At 35.2% G+C, this 16795-nt stretch overlaps 1 protein-coding gene across 6 annotated transcripts in view; it reads right to left on the bottom strand.

The window, feature by feature from the left end:
• Positions 1-16795, bottom strand: part of tnn (tenascin N) — a 56187-nt gene that overhangs the window by 38413 nt on the left and 979 nt on the right. The window contains exon 1 of one of the 6 annotated variants that reach the window (XM_081597949.1): positions 3160-3379. The exons of 1 other annotated variant lie outside the window; for it this stretch is intronic. The gene's annotated coding sequence lies outside the window, so the exon portion shown is untranslated. Of the gene's footprint in view, positions 1-3159; positions 3380-16795 lie in introns of those variants that run through there. 4 more of the 6 variants (XM_081597951.1, XM_081597952.1, XM_081597953.1 and 1 more) reach the window with 4 other exon arrangements.

Genomic DNA, 16795 nt, shown 5'->3' with positions numbered 1-16795 from the left:
CAACTGACAGAAAATGACAGAAAGGGAAGACATATGAAGAGAGGAAATGTGTCACTCAGTGCTGTGATGGATGTAAAGACTGAAGGAAGATGAAATGTAAAAATAGTCCTTAAACCTGCTTATGAGTAACTTGGAAAATAGATTAACTCAGCCCCCCAATAAGAAGTTTGAATTTTAATGTCTTTGTGTCAGTCAAATTTGGAGAAGACGTGTGGGCTGTGTTTCTAACATATTTTCTGGGCTAAATAAAGACAAAGAATGACAAGTGAGTCATTAAAAACTGTCAATCACATCCAGTGAATGAAGAGTATACAGTATAGTTGACAGACATCCAAAGAATTATTAACATCCTGACAGTATCACTAAATTTATATAAACAAAACTTTATACGTACAGAAAAAAAAGAAAAGAAAAACCTCTGCTCATTAAACTGTAAAGCGTTACTAGAATTCAAGATTTCTCATTAATATAATTGTGGAAAAATGAGAAGATATGGATTTCTTTTGATTTATACAAGAGGTTTAAAGAAAGCAAAGCACCAAATTCCATCTAGAGAATCATTGGTGAATGCAACTGATGATGCAATTAGCAACAATATAAATAAACAAAGTCTCTGTCTGTACCAAGAAGAACAAGAAAGCAGTGCACAGATGCACAAATAGTCCGCCATGACCCAAAGTGGTTCAAAATGTTTTCACACATTTTCTGGATTCATTGGATGCACTCCATTGGACCAGCAACATAAACATATTAAACATGTTTGGTTTCAAGGTCTGAAATATTGTTAATGCAGAGGTATTAGACTGTCACTCTGAAACTGGAGAAAACAGCAGGGAAACAATGTGTTTTGTTTTTTTGTTTTGTTTTGTTTTTTTTGTCAGAACAAAGCTCACTTTGACTGCATTTAAAACTGGCTTTTAAGATAAACAAAGTAAAATTCAGCATGTCTAAAAATCTTGTTAAAGATTCCTTCCTGAGAGTAATTTCTACACCTCTAATCAATGTGTCGTTATGGGCCTGTAAAAATGTTTGTTGAAAACACATGTTCTTTAATAAGGTCAGAACAAGGACTGGGTCTATGTGTGTACAGTATGTGAAAGTAGACATTCACAGCTCAAAGGATCAGAGGAAGAAAAGCTCCAAGAGTAATATTTTCCATCTGAGCTAGAGGAGTTGATTCTCTGCATCTCCTCCAGAGTTACTGAGTTGACTGACTCTTATTAATCCCCAGCATAGCATAAGCCAACTCTTGTTAGGTTTGCAGTTTTTACATCTTCTTTTCATTTTTAAACTATCTAGATCAGGGGTCACCAACTCCAGTCCTCAAGGGCTACCATCCTGCAACTTTTAGATTCACCTCTGCTCCAAAATGTCTGAATTCCCTCACCAGCATTCATTCCTCTCTGCAATAGGCTGGAAACGAGCAGTTTATTTGATCCAGGTGTGTTTGAGCAAAGACGCATCTAAAAGTTGCAGGATGGTAGCCCTCGAGGACTGGAGTTGGTGACCCCTGATCTAGATACATTTTGCAGTATTTTAGTGATATTGGTAGTCTTCAATAACTTTTATTTAGGGTTAACAGAGTAAAGGGACTGCATATAAATGCACACCCCACTTTTCAGTTTATTGTTGTATAATTGATTAATTAATTAAATTAATTAAATTAATTTAATTAATTAAACATGATTAAAGTTTGTCATTTTATTGTGAAATAATGGACTTTTTTTTTTTTAACACGGAAGTGTCAAGGAAACGGACACAAAAATATAATGGAATAATTTAATTAGTACACAATGAAGGAATCATCTTTAAATTGTGATTATACATTATATGCATGAATGGTGTAGAGTTATCTGCTCTTTCCATTTCCTTTCCTTTCTACGCCCTTCCTTTCCTTGCTCATTCTTTTCCTTTCCTTTCCAATCTGCAAATTGCTGACAAAACATGGAAAGTAAATTGATCAAATGCAGCTGGGAGCAATTATTGTCTGTGAGTGGAGCTTATATCTTCATGATCCCGTCTGCCGTCTGTTACCACACAGACCACAAGAAAACCTCGAACAGGACCTTATTTTTAACTATGGCGACTTTATTGCCTCAGTAATACTGTCAATAAAACCACTGAACGGCAATAATAAATCAATAATGTAGTATGAAGCATAACAAATGTGACGACACTGGAGATATTCTTATGTTTCAAAAATAAAGGGTGTTTCTAATCTTTCAGTCAGTGAAGACCAAGAAAAAGAGTTTAGACCTATAAATGATGGCACTTTTTATGTGCCATCACCTCCGGATTGTGAGTTTTTCCTCTCGTTTCGTCGTTCTCTCTTAGCTTCCTCCTCCTCTCCATCATTCTGCACAGCTGAGAGCCCACATCTGCAGCTGGTTTTAAGAGCGCTCCTCTGCTTCGCCTGAGCCAGTACAGTAGCATTAAATAGTAAATCTACCAGATCAACAGCCTGTTAAGAACATCTATCCCGCCAGCCAAAAGTTATTGTATTAAATTTGGTTTTTATCATGATGGGAAAATTATTGCTAGCAGCTTTGTTGACGCACAAAACATGATTGTCTACAATATATTGGAGCTATTTAATTAGTAGGAGGCTTGAATATAGACTTGTAATCTCATTTGAAAGTTACTCACCTTGATGGGAAATTAACCTAATTTTAAAAACACAAAATATTTTCTTTATTGCTTTTTGCAGCAGGTCAAATTACAAAACATACTGGAGTTTATTGATGTTAATCACCGATTAAGATTTACAGGAAGGTAGTGCCGTCATTCCCACCAAGCTAAATCAGAAACATATTGAGAAGCTATTAAAAATTACATTTAAATTGCTCCCTAAGGTGTGGACTAATCATTGAAACAGTTTGAAATGAGCAGTGTTGTACATAAGTACCGGTAAAGGGATTAAGTAAAAGGTTGAGGTAAATGTCTTCAAAAAGTTCTGCCAATAAATTAAATATTTACACAGACAAAGCAGTTTGCAAATAGATTCTGTATAATAACTATATCAGAAATGTGCAAAATCTGCAAATTTACCTTTTTAAGTGATCACAAATTTACACCAAACTGCAAGTAATTTAAAAAATGTATCCAAAGATGAACAGTTTAAATAAAAGGAAATGCTTATTCTAAATCCTGCTGTCTTACCGTTTTATGATTTGTTAAATTTCCCCCTCCTTTATCTTCCGTTTGTCTCTTTTCTTTGAAAGTCTGAAGGTCACTCACCAAATCTCTGCCTCTGCCACCTGTTGACAGGCCAGAGCTACTGATTCAAGCTCTGAGGATTTCTACACTCTGAGCGACTCTCTCTCTCTCCCTCTCTTACTTAAATGTTAACATGTCTCAAATGCCTGTAGGCCAGTGAGTGGTAAGTTTGGGAGTGTCTCTGCTCCTTCTACAGTCACTGAATGAGGAGGATGAAAGATCACAGGAGGCGGAGAGGTTATTAACTACTTATATTTGATCCTAGAGATAACGACTTTTGACCTAAACACTCCTTGTGCATAGATTCTCAATGGTCCTCTCTCCTTTTCCACTTATTTTATTGTGTGTCTAATTGCAGTAACCAAAAAAATTAAATAAAAAGCATGAGGAATTCAACTTAATCTCTTCAGCAGCAACTGAAATAAAGGTCTTATTGAAAGCAGTGAGTTTGACGCCAAGACAAATACAGATCTGATCCAGGATAAAACATTCCCTGGGGAATAATTATTTTTGACAGAATTTATCTCTTATGCGAAACATAGCACAATGAATACACATTCAAAGGCAGTAACGGAGACATGCAGACTGTGCTAGAGATGAAGATTAAAGAACACCAGCTATGGATCCTGGACAAAAAAATATATATGATAATGATCACTTTGGTGAATCCACTGCTGTTCTGACAAGTGAAAAAAAATCAAAATATCTTGACTTGATTTAAAATGTTTTCTCTTCAAAAATGTGTCTGGCATTACTGTATTTTTGTGGAGATGACCACCACTGAGTGCCATCTGAAGAGGCATCAACATCTTACTCCTTTAGAGGAAGAGTGCGCCTGCTTCTTTTTTTTTTGGATGGCTTTCCTTAAAGAATAAAAGTTAAATGTGAAGTGGAAGCATGTAGGGCCACGTAAACCTCACGTACCAAGGCTGGCAGTAGTTTCTGAATACACATAAAACAGCTTTGACATTTTTGTGGGAACGGATAGGGAACATTGGGATTGTTTGAGTGACACTGGATCACGGATCACGGATCATGGATCACGAGCTGAGACAGGAGTTGTGAGTATTTAAACAGAAGTCCTAAGTTTTATCCGTGAACAACGTAACTGGTCATTGGTATACATTTTTCTCCCATTTTAAATATAAAATATGATGGGATAAATGAAACTGTACATAAGAATAAAGAAAAATGCATCTGCGTCTTTAAAGTTACAAATTATTCACAGGAGAACTTTGTCTGTTGAAGTCATGTAAAGTAGGTCCTTGGAGAGTTAGTATTCCCAGCCGTTCATTGCTGTATTTTCTGTTATCATGTTACCATGGATTCTTAATGCATTCCTGAAAAATACCAGTATACTGTAATTGAAATTTGCAGAAAAGTTCTGGGTTCTTTATTTATTTATTTTTTTTACATAAGCTAAAAACATTTTGTTCTCAAATAAATACTCCACATTGAACAAACAAAAACCTCAAAATTGTATATGGTTTGTGATTTTATTGAACATTAGGCCAGTTACTGCTTTTCTCTTTTTTTTTGAAGTAGTAACATTTTACTGCTGTACAGCACAGCATTAGTGCACTTCTATACACTAGTTCAACATCCTATTTACTTTAAATTTTTTAAATATACTGTTCAAGTGTAGTTATTAAGTTACTACTATTTTTTATAATAAAAATTATATTATTTTGTTCTAAATGATTTGTACAACTGATTTAAATGAAGGATAGAAAATGTGAAGAAGAAGAAACACTTTTAAATCCATTTAACACTTTCAAAGACCTGCAGTGTGGTAGGACATGCCAATTACAGTGCTTCTTGGGACAATGAGAAGCTATGTCACGCACGTCTATTTCTAGAGAAAAATGTGAATGTTTCCCATTGCGTGTGTTGGTTTCACCCCATGCTGGGAAAATGTACCCCACACAGCTGTAACAGAACTCTTCTCAGCAGGGTGAATCTTATATTATGTTTTCTTTAAAGTGATGCATGTCTGCACTCAGCTTCCTTCCTCTCCTGGGCAGAAGACAAACGTTCAGATGTTATTAGAAGAGCCCACACACACCTTTTGATTTACTTTGACTCATTTCTACTCCTCATTTAAGGGTGAAATGCTCTTCACGGAAAAAAAGTGGTTTCTTTTCTTTTAACATCAAAATGTAGCCAGAGCACACAAAGGTCAAAACTGTTTCGGAATACCTCCTGCCTAACCTAATTGATTTAGTTTGTGTATAACAAGCAGGTGTTGATTGGATTTATTTGCAGCTGTCGGTTTATGTTATTATCTGCTGCTTGGAATGCTCATTAAAACATAAGGAATATAACTGTAATTTTCAATGTACCTCAGGCTATTTAAAATATTTTTTAACTGTGTTTTTGTTTATATTAAACATGTATATAAAAAACAAATCTTCACTTTGAGATGACAAAGCATTAAATGTGAACTTCATATTTATAACCTGAAAAAGAAGTTACCAGGTTAAATTTGCCATGACAGACAGTTGTGAAATATATTTCTCGTACTCCCATACTGTTCTGTTGGCACTAGTTTCAAATCTTGACACGGAAATCCCAGCTGTTTTTCTTTTTTTTTTAAATCTGGTTGACATAGTCAGTAGTGGGTCAGAGTTTGTCATTTCTTATGTTCTCAAAAACAAGCATCCAGTAATTATCCTTCAAGTATTTCCATGTTTGAGAATGGCTGTTTGCATGTTGTCAGGTGTTCCTCCCCTCCCACATGTCGTTTGATCTGCATGTTCATTCGGCATTTTTCTATTGCTTTTGTTTCAATCAAAATTTTTGTTGTTGTGCATTATAAACATGTTTTGAATGTCACATTTTTTGGAGGGGGCAGGGGGTGTTTTATCAGAATCAAATTTATCTTCCATTCAGCTAGATGGAAGATACATTTCTCTGGCCTTTAGTGGGAAATGAGTTTATATTTCTTGCAATAAAATTCATGTACCCAGATGTTCAAATGCCATGTTTAGATATGAGTTTTCTTGTTTACAGTTCTTTACCTTCACAGCTGAACACAAAGAAGTGAGGGAAGTCTTATTAATCACATTTAGTACGTAGTGTGCCTTTTTAATGGGTTATTTTTAACAAAACCAAGAGAAAAACATTACTTACTTCCTTAGATTTTTCATTATTAAGATCAACAACAGCTTGTTTTTAAGTTTGATTGCAAGATACAGGAAATATTTTACTAACTCCTGGTTACTGCTTGTTGATGTCTCATTGTCAAGACAATTTGCACACCTCCCCCCAATAATTTTGAGTGTCTTGTAAAAACCACCATGTGAGAGATCCTTGTACTACACACTACAATAAAGTGATTATTACTCCAATGTATTTTTGCCAAACCATAACATGCCAAAAATGTATTTAATTGAGGTAATGGTTACCTTGCATTCCACTACAGTTTCTATACATTACACATCATTAATCATTATAATAGATGTCAGGAATTAATGTTTTTATAGTTCCCCCCCTCATGAATGGCCTCATTGTGCCAATTCACAGCAGACAGAACGTGTTTGTTATATGGATATTATTTCATTTGAAAATCTTAGCCGTTTTATATTTGTTAACTGTGTGGTGCGGTGTCAGGCCCAATTCATTGTTTTTTTGTTGTTTTTTTTGTTTCGTTTATTACTATGTTAAGAAGTCACTCAGTGGTGATACTGGTGTTTAGTGGTCTATCACCTCTACTTTAAGCCCTTAAGAAGCAATGTCTGGTAGTCAGTCATTCTGGGGCTGTCACCACATCACTTGACAGGTCACAGACAGGAGCTCCAAGTCGACTTAAGGGACTTCCTTGCCTCATGCCTTTCTGAAATCGTGGATTTGACATATGGTCCAAGTCATGCCTCAGACTGTTTTTGAAAGGGACTATTTCCAAATATGAAATATTTACATACATCAACTTATACACCTTAAAAGTGAGAAGATGAACAAGACTGCACTTTCAACTTTTAAATATTATGAGAATGGCTTAAGAAATGTTCTCTGATTACCCATACCTACAAAATGCAGTTCTGAAGCCACGTGTGGCTCTTTAGATCCTCCATAATGACTCATAAAAACTTTGGTCAAAAATGATAATAAATTGGAGCAAAGTTTTAAAATTTAACAGTCATAAAAATTACAAGCTCTAGCAGCTTTTCCTGGGCATTTTAATGCAAAATATGCATAAAATTTTCACAAATGAATATACAGACTTAGGAAAAAAAAATTGATAATTGGTTGCCGAATTTTTTCTGTATATTTGAATGCCGCACTTATTTTGACTCATCTTTTCAGAACTGAAAAAAATTAATTGATCACAGGAACAATACAGTTTCATTTGGGTAGAGGCACCTGCTAAAACCACAAGTTAGACCTCATCTGATGAAAGTGTCTGAACTTTTCAGTGACATTTCCATGCCGTTAGTGCAACAGACAAAACTGCTAAATAGCAAATAATTTACTTCGAAAATACAGCTTGCTACATGCAATGATATACCAAAACAAAATACTATACTGCTGCTACTGTTATCATACCAGAAATTGGAAACACCACCAATACTACAGCAACGCCATCAAGAATAGAGTGGATCAATTCATCAGTTGCAGCCAATAAGGACAAACTGAGTTTTAAAGAAGTTTTGGCCTTGATTAAATATGGGGTAAGATGAAAAAGAGAAGTGAAATCATCTCGGAAAACAAAATAAAAATTCTATATATTTTTTCATGCTAAAATGTTTAATGCTAAAAAAACAGATTGTGAGTTTTACCCAACAGTGTGTAGATAACAATAAAAACTTTAAACCAACACAAAAATAAATGTCCAAATATCCCATCAGAGTGAATGAATGTGCCATTTTCTACATAGAAATAATTCAGCACCCATCACTAAAACATTTAGTCTATACATAAGTTTGTCTGAGACTGTTGACCACACTGATGTAAATACATTTGGTAACCATCAAACAGTTGCCCTGTGCCTGTGTATGTGGGCTTAAACACCCCCTTCAGTAATGGAAACAAAAAACCTCAGCGGTTTTATAATGTAAATATACACGAAGCCTACTTTGAAGAATATGATATATTTAATCTTGCAAAGTTTCAGTGTAGAAGAGGAACATGACTAATTCACACAAATTACAAAAAAAGCAGTAAAGTATGATAGCATACAATAAAAGGGAATTCTAGTCTCTTTATAGGAGCCTCAGGTCTAACAATAAAGATGGCAAAATATAGTTAAATATAGTTTCTCATTCAGTTTTAAGTAAACATCCAAATTTTGTAAATTTTTTTTAGGTATTGAAAACATCTTGTCAAAGAAAGGTCCAACAGAGACTTCAGTACCATGTGAGTTTACAACTGTCAAACATCTTGGAGCCATTTTAATTTTTGTTCCAGTGTAAAGTGAAACTGCGTAACTTCAGTGGAAAACACATCAGATTAAAGGAAGCTGTGTAGATAAAGCTAAAGTAATTTAGAGGGAAACAAATTAATCCCATATGATCGTATGGATGAATGTGCTCCCTTCAGAGCCCTGGTTGCGTGCTCAGATTTCTAAGATGGTTTCCACATTGTGCACATAAGAACTGCTTGCAGATTTATATGTACAGAAGATTACAGAAGAAGTTTCTGCCATGTCTGCACTTGGCACTCCCAACTCGATTTACACTATCAAACATATAAATAGCACAGCGAACATGTGTAACGTAAATGTTGGTCTACAGCATGATTATGTTCAAATGTTCTACAATTACTGCTAGCTTTTAGGTTAAAGAGGATATAATGGGACTTCTGTTTTACAAGGCCAAATGTTGTCAAAATACAACTTAAGGGTTCTGACAGCACATAGTAAATGGTCTGGATCCAGGCTTATGAGGCATCACTGGATCTACACCCAGTGTTATATGCTTGGTGTAGATCCCTGGAAATCTAGAAACCCCTTCTACTTTCTTTTGGTAAAACAAGCAAACAAAAACATGCACTCATAACAGCTTACAATGAAAAAATAAACAATATGAGTTATTTTACAGGGCAATTATGTATGATGTGGATTTTGAGGCAAAGTTAAATATGGTAACAAGTTTGATTGTATTGGTAAACTGTTACTTATCACATATTGATACACAACACAAAATATGACTCCCATCTAAAGCCTAATTCGTCAGTCAAATAATTAAAACTTCAAAAGTTTATACCGTTATTAAAGCCCAAATAATTCTGGTTAAACAACAACTTTAAATCGGATTCCATCCACTTCCTATGTGTGCTTAATACTAATGGAAAATTAGAGCGGCCAGTTATCCCAATATGCGTGTTTTTGGACAGATGGAGGATGCCAGAGCACTTGTAAAGAATTCATGCATGCAGCTGGAGAACTTTCAAATTCCAAACAGGAAAGCCTGGAGTAGAACTTGGGACGTTTTTGTTGCAATACCTCATTTGCACTGGAGTAATCCAAAATTGTGTTTGTTTCTCATTCTAGGTAACTTGTGCATATTAATAGATGCAGATGTTTAACATCAAACATCTAACCAAAGCAGGCTGCACTTGGGTGCAGCTGGTAGCACTGCTGCCTTGCTGCAAAAAGTGCAGAAAGGCAACAGTCCTGGGTTCTCAGGCCAAAAACATGATTAAATTCTCTTTATGCGTCCATGGTTGTTTGTCCTGTTTGTCTCTGTGTTCCCCTGGAGATAGGCGCCAGTCTCCCTTACAACCCTGCAAGGATAAGGATGTTTTTTATAAGTGCTCAAAACACAGTTTGGGATTTTTGGAATGTTTATTTGTGACAATAAAAAATGAGGAGTTTTAGTTTCAAAGCTCAATGTTTTATTTTGTGGTCTCATCCTGAGAGCACGATGTATTTACACATTAGTGTCGATGAAATTTTAAATGTAGAAAATGTCTATTCAATCCAGATTTTGTCCATGTATAAGAGAAATACAGATTTAAACAAAACTAATTGAAAGTTAAAGGATTAATTGGAGAAACATAAGAGGTAAAGAAAAATGGGTGACTGCTTCTAAATTAAAACATTTTATTTCAAAAATAATTTCATATTCTTTAAAGCTACTGTGAATATCAACTATCAAAATGCTGTACAAATCACCAAATAAGTGAAGCCTACAATTAAAATGACCATTAATAAATAATTGGCTATCTCTTATGAAAAGACTAGGTGAAGCTTATCAGGAATTGAGCTAATTGGATCAGAGAGGAGGAGTAACAAAAGAGCATGACAATAAGTTGGGGTTAACAGCTGTGACAGAGCTTCCTGAGGGGACGTTAATACCAGTTTGCAAGTCTGGGTCATCCCGTCCTGAGTCTAGGTGAATTCCTAACCCCCATTTCATCAGCTGATGAAACCCAATAACCCAGCACTGCTCATGTGCTTTAATCCTCAAGTCTTTCCTTTTAGCCATAGAACAATGGAGAAAATTACTGCAGTACATATTTTTTGTTGGCTTTGGCAAATACAAACAACAAGTAAACAATATAATTTGGCACATGGAAGTAATAAAATGTGTAAATTTTGCAAATTCTTTTATAAAACAAACAAAAAAAACACAACCATCTGGAGGCCTCTCGTTGCATTTGTTACCAGTTATTTAAAAACCGTTTGACTTTTCACGATAAAAAAAGTAACACTTCTTTGACAGGTTAAACTTTTAGGTTCTGCAAATTAACCTGTTAAACAGCAAGAGCTCTTGTTCTTTCCAACACATGAGTGTTTTAAATTACCCAATGTCTGTATTTTTAGTGCAAGCTGAACACTTGCATATGATTGGAGCATTGTCTGCATGCCCTAAATAAGAAATAAAAAGGAAACTGTTTCATTTATGAAAACCAGAACACATTGTTACCTCTCTCTCTGTATACATTTTGTTAAAGTAAGGTTTGTTTTCAAAGCTTGCACTTCCAAGAACATTTGTGATCCTGTAGCTAAATGCAATGACAGATGGCTTTGACCCGTTCTATCCACTTCCAACCCCAGGACTCGCTCTCTTTTGGGCTTTACAAACTAAATTTTGTTTCACTTCAGATCTCAAAATCTGTTACCTTGTTTGCCTTAAATAGAACTTTTATTTAGATAAAAAAAATGGAGAGAATTTATGCTTTGGTGTTTATAGAAATTACATTCATAAAGCTATAGATAAAATAAATACTTAAGTCTATGGAAAGACGCCAATTGTTAAAGTCTTTTGTTGGAGACAAATTTGAGGTTGCTAAAAGATAGTCCACTATTGAGCACTTTTAAATGTGATGTAGCATATTATAAAACCCCAAAACAATGACCTTGACTTACTGTGATAATGTGTTTGTTATTATGAAGCTGATAGTCTTTCTTACAAAGAGTGATGTTACCAGTCATTTAACAGGCCTGGCATCTTGTGGTTTTATGGCTGTTTCGTTGAATGATATCTCAGAATTTGTTTCTAGAATCAGCTCATTAGCTTGTGTATTTTTTTTAAATCCACATGATCAAACCACCAGCTTTTTCTAATCCAAGTATATTAGTTACTCAATGAGAGAATGGTTCAGTTTTATTAGCAATTAAGAAGAATCTCAAGTACCAAAGTTTGTGTGGTACGAGTCAGAAGGCTCATACCAACCCTGTTTAACAAGTTAATTTGCAGAACCTAAAAGTTTAACTTGTCAAAGAAGTGTTACTTTTTTTTATCCTAAAAAGTCTAACGGTTTTGAAGTAACTGGTAACAAATGCAACGAGAGGCCTCCAGATGGTTGTGTTTTTTTTAGTTTGTTTTATAAAAGAATTTGGGAATGTTTTAATATTCCAATAAAAATTTGGGAATCATATAATTGGGAGCTGCACAATTTTATGATTGTGCAGCTCAAACTAATTAATTAAAATCTTGGTCAAATGAAGTAGCTAAAAAGTAAATAAGAAATGAGAATGCTAAACAAGGGGTGTTGTATGACAAAACATATTTTACATACATTTAGCAAACCGTGCCATGATCTGAAACTCAAAAATAAACAGTCACAATTTACAAATATGCAGTAGTTCATGTCCCAAAACCACTTGAAAAGCACAAAATCACCACTGTGTCACAATATTGTAGCTGCCAACATAAAATGAGATCAGAAATTTGACTTACACACCTGGTGGCTATTTTTAAATAAACAAGAAGCTAATTGAATCATTTGATGGTCAGGAAAAAGCCCATTCTTGAAAGTTAAGTCTTTAAAAATGAATAAGTTAATTTTAAAACTTCCCCAGTTCAGCGACAAAATAATCAAATGCAGTAGTGTCTGGTGTAAGAAGGAAAAAATGTTTCAGTGAGACATTTCCTGTATGTCTCTGGCTGAGTAAAATAAATAACTCTCTCTCTCGTTGAGATGTCGTAAATGTCATAAACGGAGCCACAGCATTCAAGCCTTCAACCAACCCATTATGCTGAACCGGATATATCTGGCAACGTTTTTTTTCTAACCAACATAAACTGAGCAGATGTTCCAGCATTTAAAGGTTCTTTTAATAAATCATTGACAAGATCAGCCTCTCAGGTTGAAGTTTTGACCATAGAAGTGTTTTGCTGTGGACTTGGTATATTTTAACAGTTTGCATGCATGCTTTAGAAAACACAAGAGAAACAGTATAATAAGCACTGAAGGCTGTATTTTAAATCAACTAGCACCTTGTGTGCAAACTCACCACTCAAATAAAATAGAGGTAAGCTCCTGTGTTTGCTATGATATGGCATTAGGTCATGTCTCCAGATTGAAAACAAACACATTTTGGGAATATCTCACTAAAACGCAGTGCACAGAATTTGCTGTCCAGGTGGTGTGATGGATTCACTGGCACATCAGTGTGTTAAATCCTTCCACTCTTTGCAATTACAGGTCAGACACAGCTCATTTAGCAGGAGGCCTTGACCTAGCTGACATGGAGGGCCCTTTCTCCCATAACTCAGGAATGCCAAGCATTCCCCCAGGGTTTAGAGGCAGACTTTTCCACTTTATGGCATGCAAGCAGGTTATGACATACATATGAGGGTGATAAAGCTCATAAATAGGAGACATAGTGTGATGGAATCACACCAGCCATAACTATTTGACTTCTTGGACCACAATCCTCTGATACACCAAAGTGCACAGAGTGACAAATTAATTGTACTTAATATTGCAGAGGCATATAAAATTATAATGACCCACTAAACTGGTCTTCCAACAACTCCCACTCATTTTAGTCTTTCGTTGTGTTTATAAATTCCATAGTTTGAAATACATACTAAGACAAAGATGACAGAGCAACTCTACTTGAAGGTACCAATAGTCATGGAAAAAATAAAGTATACCCTGTGTCAGTTTTAGGTTGATGAAATATGAAAAATGTAGCTCATATGCAGTTAAAGAATTAGAATCTAACCATAAGAGGGGAAAAAAACACTACTGATTCTATCATATAGATAAAACATTAAGCAAAAATGTAAACGTTTATGAAAAATTGGGTACACTTCAAATAAGCACAAACTTGGCAAGATATGTAAAATTCTAGAATTTTATATTGACTCTAGGAAAGTGTACTCACTCTAGTAAGGATATTATACAAAATAGAGGTCTTATGCTGTATCTCCACACTGAGCCACTCACCAAGCTCTGCTGGAGGTTTCTTCCAATTATGGCTCAGTAGCTCAGAGAATAAACAGACTTGAAAATACTTCTGTTAATTTATAAATCACTGAATGGCCTAGCACCAAAATACATTAAAAATATGTTGTTATTGTATCAACCTTCCAGACCACTCAGGTCTTCTGGTCCTTGTCTACTCTGCATCCCCAGGAACAGAAACAACATTAAAGATCAGCATTGAGTTTCTATGCTCCATTGATCTGGAACAATCTTCCAGAAAACTGCAGAAACAGCTTTAAACTAAGGGCTAGGCTCCACTTGTTTAGAGCTAGGTTAGTAGTAATTGGAACACTGAGCAATTGCTTGATGATTTTGATGACTGCATTAGACAAATGCCATAATGTTTATTGTTGGCGACTGCATGATGTTTTTTTATGATGTAAAGCACTTTGAACTGCCTTGTTGCTAAAATGTGTAATACAAATAAACTTGACCTTACGAGAGCTCTCCTCTCCACTTTGGATACATGCATGCTAATTAGCTGTGCACCGATTTACCGGCCAGCCAATTTATTGGCACCAATTTAATTTATTTTGGGAGATCGGTCATTGGCAGACACCTACATGTGAAGCTGATCTTATCTACCTCAGCAAAGGTCTAAAAATCAAATGGGCGTCATTGTGGTGCGTTGTTGTTTTTTTTAATTATGCTCGGCATTTAAAGTTCAGGTCTACACAATTTTATCTCATTTAGTAAATCAAGATAAGATTTATATGGTTGTTCATACCAGCAATGCTTAACAAACAATGCCAGAATTAACTGGGATGAGAAATTTCAGTTCCACCCCATTACAATAATAGATATTTTCTTATGTTGTGCAAATTGAAGAAACATTTTTATTTTTATTGCTGATTGGGACTTTTGTCAAATATTTGAACTGAAACAAAAGAGGCATGTAATTCTGAAAGCATCTAAGATATAATTTATCAACTTCATTTTTCACATATTTCACTGCTAGTAAGGACTATATATGATTTATGGCGACAGGTTCATGTGTAAACTTGTCAAGGTCAAATGTGTGAATGCCCACCCACAAGGAACATTTTGTTTATTGTTTACAAGCTGAGTAGCAGACATTAAAATGCCAAGCGGGAAGACACAGTCATTTGTAACCATGAATTTAATAGCTTAGTCGTGTGTGTTTGCCCCATCTATCTTACATTTCATCAGCGAGGCATTAAGATAAGAAAGCTATGAGATGCCAGCAGCAAATTAAACCGCTTCCCTCATCTTCAAACGCTTTTATAGCAGCCACAAAGAAAATACACAGACATCTGTTCCTATCACATTTTCATCTCAGTGTGGTATGGAGTAAATCAGACCGATGTTTGATCAGCCAAGGGATCCTTATTTGCTTTAATCAGCATGTTTGGGATGGGATGAAAGAATGAATAAACCGCTGTTACAAAGAATATTGTTGACTGACATCCGAGAAGTTGGTGGTTTACTCTGGCAAATGAGAGCGCAAGTCTTCATCTTTAAAATAAACAACGTCCAGTTCTAAGCATTTGGTGTGCTTCCTTCCTACTAATCCTTTTTACAAAACTTTTGAAGGGTACAATACATACTATTACATAAATTGTTTTACTTTCACACTAATAATTGATTTGTTTTAAAAGGCAAATTTCTACAAGAAGTTTGTTCATTTTGCATTTACTTTACTCTTTCAATGTTTTTTTTGTTTTGTTTTTTTTTGCAATTCTCACATGTATCCAGCATTCCCAGTTGCTTCAGCATCAGTTGCATTATGTCATTGGTTGACCATGCTCACTTGACTCCTGTCAGTTTTATGGATGATGCCACCTGTCTATTGTCTCTTTGAATAATGTCCATTATCCTCTGAAGCACACTAGTTTAACGTTGCGTGGCTTTGTTGTTCAGTCTCTCAACTCCTGAGATCTCTTGTAAAGCCTGTAAATGCACATCTGTTTCCAGAAAATGCAACATAAACTCCACCAATTCCTCTGTCGTACAGACCAAATTAACGCAATTAGCCAACATGGTTATCAAGTAGTAGCAAAGCCAGAGTGCAAGTACTCTAAAAATAAACACAACCCAAGTAGGGCTTTAATTTTGTGTCATCTAAAATAATAATAAAAACCTCTTGCTTCTATTAAGCTGTAAAAGAAGTGACTGAAAAAGGCAGCAGTGAATCATTTTTAACCTATAAACTCTGAGGTTGATATCTGCTGGCAGAAGTTTAAGGGTCTGACATTTATCATAATGTTCAGAACTGGAAATCCTGGAAGGTCAGCACTCACATCCTTTTCTGTTTTAGATGTCTCAGGGATTATTTTAACCTTCTTGGTGATCTTGGAAAAAGTCTTTAGAGGCGTTTCAGTTAAAGGCCAAACATTCTGAGAGCCAAACAGCAGCTTAATTATGACATACTACCACTGTAAAATGACAAATCTGTTTTTCCAAATTTCAATAAACTTAACAAAAAACATTTTGACCTTTAAGACAAACATAGAATGACTTTGGTTCCGTTACCATAATATTAACATAAAAATAGCTGTTACAACAAAAGACTTGGACTGATTTTAACAGTCACTACTACCGTACGTTACCCACTGCTACTATTAAGAAAACCATGTTACAAACGCAGCTGTTTGAAATATACTGGCTATTAAATTTTTTTTTTGTTGTTGTAAAAATGGTAACCTGTAGAGAGAGAGAGAGATGTAAGCGCTGCATCCACTTTGTCATGTGTTGGTGTTTATCCAAGAACGCATTCCCTCCAGGGTAAAAAATAACGAGGAAAGCTTAACTGAATCTATTATTTTGTTCCTTCTCCTCTGTATAAAACATAAAAAGACAGTATCCTTCTGAACTTGATAAAAATAAATAAAAATGTCCGAATACTACCTTACAAAAACCTATTCGCTTATTCTGCATGATCTGGGTGGATCTGCAC

The sequence above is a fragment of the Poecilia reticulata genome, chromosome 17 (assembly GCF_904066995.2).
Source record: "Poecilia reticulata chromosome 17, P_reticulata-male-v2, whole genome shotgun sequence".
NCBI classification, from domain to species: Eukaryota; Metazoa; Chordata; class Actinopteri; order Cyprinodontiformes; family Poeciliidae; genus Poecilia; species Poecilia reticulata.
This window is presented reverse-complemented; position numbering and strand designations above follow the sequence as displayed.